At 37.2% G+C, this 5,001-nt stretch overlaps 1 long non-coding RNA gene across 2 annotated transcripts in view; it reads right to left on the bottom strand.

The window, feature by feature from the left end:
- The window catches only part of LOC111737164, a 31,781-nt gene that overhangs the window by 16,182 nt on the left and 10,598 nt on the right, over window positions 1–5,001 (bottom strand). Inside the window, exon 3 of one of the 2 annotated variants that reach the window (XR_002779374.1) lies at window positions 3,185–3,220. The exons of the other annotated variant lie outside the window; for it this stretch is intronic. This is a non-coding gene — a long non-coding RNA (uncharacterized LOC111737164). Of the gene's footprint in view, window positions 1–3,184; window positions 3,221–5,001 lie in introns of those variants that run through there. 2 annotated transcript variants of the gene reach the window in all.

Here is a 5,001-nt window from a genome sequence, read left to right as displayed (position 1 = left end):
TAATTTTGTCACCACTCTGTGCATGTCCATAAATGACAGTGAAAGCATGGTGAGTGTTGATTCGGGTGTTACAAACAAATTTTAGTGAGTTGGTGAATTCAAAAATACAGAATCTGTGAATAATGAGGATTAATTACATATATATGTATAGTATATGTATCTGTGTACATTTATATATATTTATAAAATAAGTGTCATTACTTGATAGTGAGATTCTAATTCAATCAATATTTATTGATGCTTACTATTGGCTACAGGGTTCTGTCATAGATGCTCAAGTAATACAAAAAAAATATAATTCATAATAGCCTTCTTCAATGCACACATTATTAGGAAGTCAAAGCATTTTGTATATAAAATGATAGTAAAGCCAAGAGAAAGACAATGTTGACGAAATAACAGAGATAATACATGTTACATAAAAGCTATGCAGGCTTTGTTTCTGTTACATATAGTTCATGAATTATTTCCTATGTAGAAATTGGAAGAAAAAATAAATTAAGAGTTTATATCTGCACTATTCAATCATGGTAGACATGAGCCACATGTGACTGTTTAAGTCAAAATTGATTTAATAAATAAATTAAATTTAAATTAATTTACAATTTAGTAGTTTTTCAGTCCTACAAGCCACATTTTAAGCGTTTAATCATGACATGTGGCTAGTGGGTACTGCATGAGACAGCATAGATATGGAACATTTCCATCGATGTAGAAGGTTCTATTGGATAGTCCTGATACAGATTCTCTATATGTGTGGAAAACCAAGGAGAAAAAAATCACACACACACATGAAATTCCTATTCAGAATTATTAAAGCTATAAATTATATAGAATATTTTAGGTTTTACCCTTACAGCATTTGAAAAGGAGAATTTTAAGTTTGTCATTTCTTGCACATTAGTGATATTTTATGATAACAGCCAGAAACACCATAAAATTTCCACGAGGTCTTTAGATAACAATAATATTTCTATGATAGAAAGAAAACTCCTGACACTTCATGCTCAACGGTGGTTTATTACACATCAAAAATAAACATATTCCATTTTTCTGTTTCTCCATCATTTGTTAGTTAATTCTCTCAGAGAAGCATTAAAGGTTTACATGTACAGTATGAGCCTTGGAGAATGAAGCAAAAGAGAGAAGTTTGTTCACAATTCTATCAATAATTTATTATGTAAACTTTGTAACACAAAGATCAAGAACACAGGTTTGAGCTGTGCTTTCAGTAACAACCGTGGAGCTGCCCAAGAACACCAGGAACTTCCAGATGTCCTCTCACCAATGCTGGGTCGCCAGAGACCTTGGCAGCTTCTCCCATTCAGATCTCCCTGCTACCAGCTCTGTGGATGGCAGCCACTCTGTGAGGGCATGGGGGAAATTCCAAGTGCCCAGGATTTGACCAGGACGTACGGCGCAGATACACTCAATCTCCAGAACCCCAAATAGAAAAGAATATTTCATGATATGTCAATTCCATCCCATCTGTGCATTTCCAAACTCCCTTCCCACTCTCACCCCAGCTTAGGTGGTATTTCTCTTGTCTGGAGGAGACAGGGGAAAAGAAACAACTCTGGAAATTGACCCAAAAGTCTACTTCGAATATATTTCTGACTTGCACTTGGACCTGTAGTGTTTAAGTTTAGAAGATTAAGAACTTGTTGTCTTTGTTTTCAAGTACAGACCTAACGAATTCCCCAAATCTCCCAGCCCAACTGGGGTATGCTCACGAGAAGAAGAAAAGAATAACCATGTTGATTTCTTAAGTTTACTATCCTCAAAGACACCAACCTACAGAGTGACTGCTTCTTTTAACAGTCACTTTCATTATCAGTTTTACTTGAACCAGTATATCAGGTTGTATTAATACCTGAGCAATTTTCAGTCCATTATCATTAGTACCCATGAAGGATATAAAGAAGGAGCTAACTTAAACCCAGAAGTGCATATTTGATCACATCAGCAAGATAAACATACCTGTGGTCAAATCATGTGATTTTGGATATTTCTTTCATGCCCTGATCTGTGTTATAATTCTTTTTAAAAATTTACTTAGTTTATTCCTGAACTTCTAAATTTACATTCAGAGATTGCTTTGGAGATTTCTTGGAAAAGAAATTAGGTAAAAGGGTATTATGCTCCCTGAAAACTGTGAGAAACATTCCTGTCTTCTATTCCCTGTTTAAAAAAGTAAATCTGACACACCAAGTAGTTATTTTTTTCTTCAGCACCATCACTTGAGAGATATTAATAACCTCAGACAGATTTAAATTCTAGAAGAAAAGAATATAAATTCCATATTAATTAAAGGATATTTGGTCAGGGACCCAGGAAACCCGCTTCAACTAGTACTAAGAATTCAACATACTGCAATAGAAATAAATGATCCTCAAGAGAAACAACAAATAAAAAATTTTAAATTAAGTCCTGTTTGTAAACTTTTATGAATAAGCAATATTTTGTTATGAAAAATGCTTTTCAGCACAACTAGTATTTTTCCAGTAACTAGAGTTGCACAGTTGCCTGCCCTAACCTACAATAGGAAAAGTGATTTGCATTAAAAAATATAAGTGATTTCAAGATGGCAGAGCAAGTAAATACTGTGCTTGCTTCCTCTCACGACCACATCAAAATTACAACTAAACTGCAGAACAATGATCATTGAGAATCACCTAAAGTCTAACCAAACAGTAGTCCTTTAACTAAAAACATACAGAAGAAGCCACCTCAAGATTAGGAGGAAGAGCAGAGACAGAACAGGCTGGTCTCATACCCACATGTGTCTGTTAACAATAGGAGGGATATCTCAGCTGCGGATATTTCACCTGGAGGAGCAAGGGGTCCCAGCCCCATACCATGCTCCCCAGCCAAGGGTTCCAGTGCCAGCAAGAGAAATCCCCACAACTTTTGACTGTAAAAACCATCAAAAATTGTTGCCGAAGGAGATAGAGGGCTGCAGGAGTTGCAGAGTTTCCTCCCATTCCCAGACTTACTTGCTGATGGACTTGCTCATTCTGTGTTCCAGCACTGGGGCAGCAGCTCAAAAGATGCCAGGGACATATGAGGAGGAACTGAATTGTCTGGCTTCAGGGCGAGGCCTGGAGGGGTGGCTTTCTCCCAGACAGAAGTGCTAGCAGAATTCATTGTTTCTTTGTTGAGTCCTTCCCCGTCCTGGAGTGTAGACACAGGTGGCCACCATATCTGAGTCTCCATCCACCTGGTTAAGACAGTTTGCTCTGTCCTGGTGATTCCCTGAGACCCCGCCCCACCTGACGTGCAGGCCCACCCAAGCTGCTTCCAGTGGCTTTTCCATACAAACTGTCTATCTTGACTCATTTTGTGGACTTTCCTAAAATCTCCCAAAGTTTCACAAAACCCAAACAAGTAGCGTCTGGCCTCCATATGCCCTGCACCTGTTGCTGAGCAGCACCAAGCTCAGCACTAGAGGCAGTCAGCCTCAGTTCGCAGTTTTGCCTCTTGAGGCACCTCCAAGCCCAGTGCAGGTGACTGCCATTTGTAGATTGGTTGGTGGTTCATGCCAGGTGGCCCCCAGCAGGGCAAATCAAGTGACCAACATTTGCATCACAGGGGTACCAGAAGGAGAAGAGAAAGAGCAAGAAATTGAAAACCTATTTGAAGATATAATGAAGGAAAACTTTCTTAACCTAGTGAAGGAAATAGATATACAAGCCCAAGAAGTGCAGAGTGTCAAACAAGATGAACTCAAAAGGCCCACACCAAAACAGATTATAATTAAAATGCCGAAGTTTCAAGAGAAAAGCAGTTAGTTACCTACAAGGGAGTACCATAAGAGTGTCACCTGATTTCTCAATAGAAACTTTGCAGACCAGAAGGAATAGGCACAAAATACTCAAAGTGATGAAAAGCAAGGACCTATAACCAAAATTACTCTACCCAGCAAAGCTATCATTTAGAATTGAAGGACAGATAAAAAACTTCCCAGACAAGAAAAGGCTGAAAGAGTTCATCACCACCAAACCAACATTACAAGAAATGTTACAGAGATTTCTTTAAGAATAAGAAAGATTTGAAAATGTGAATAATAAAATGGCAATAACTATGAATCTATCAACAATTACTTTAAATGTAAATGGATTAGATGCTCCAATCAAAAGACATAGGGAGGCTGAAATATAGATAAGAAGGCAAGACCCTTACAAGAGATGCTATCCACAGAAGACTAGCTTCAGATCAAAAGACACAAAGTCTGAAATTAAAGGGATGGACAAAGATATTTCGTAACAATGGAAACAAAAATTTTTTTAAAGCTGGGGTAGCAATACTTATACCAGACAAAATATACTTTAAAACAAAAGCTATAACAAGAGACAAAGAAGGACCCAGTAAACCTACTTCTATGTATTTATCCGAAGAAACCCAAAACACTACTTGGAAGAAACACGTGCATTCATATGTTCATTACAGCACTGTTTACAATAGCCTAGGTATGAAGGTAACCTGAGTGTCTATCAAAGGATGAACAGAGAAAGAAGAAGTGATACTTAGATACGATGGAATATTACTCAGCCATAAAAACGAATGAGATCTTGCCATCTGCAACAACATGGATGAACCTAGAGGGAATTGTGCTGAGTGGAGTTAAGTCAGACAGAGAAAGACAAATAAATGACATATGATTTCACTTATATGTGGAATCTAAGGAACCAAATAAACAAACAAACAAACCAGAAACTCACAGGGAACATTTTGATAGTTGCCAGATGGGAGAGGGGTTGGGGGTGGTTGAAAAAGGGGATGGGATTAAGAAGTACAAACTGATAGTTACAAAATAATTAAAGGGATATAAAATATAGCATAAGGAATATAATCAATAACATTTTAATATCTATGCATGGTGTCTGATGAGTACTAGATTTATCGAGGTGATCACTTTGTAAGTTATATAAATGTCTAATCACTGTTATACACCTGAAACTAATATTATATGTCAACTGCAACTGAAAAAAAATTTTTTTT

Source organism: Pteropus vampyrus, unplaced genomic scaffold, assembly GCF_000151845.1.
Source record: "Pteropus vampyrus isolate Shadow unplaced genomic scaffold, Pvam_2.0 Scaffold24, whole genome shotgun sequence".
Taxonomy (NCBI): domain Eukaryota; kingdom Metazoa; phylum Chordata; class Mammalia; order Chiroptera; family Pteropodidae; genus Pteropus; species Pteropus vampyrus.
Note: the sequence above shows the minus strand (reverse complement) of the source record. Positions and strands in the feature narration are given on the sequence as shown.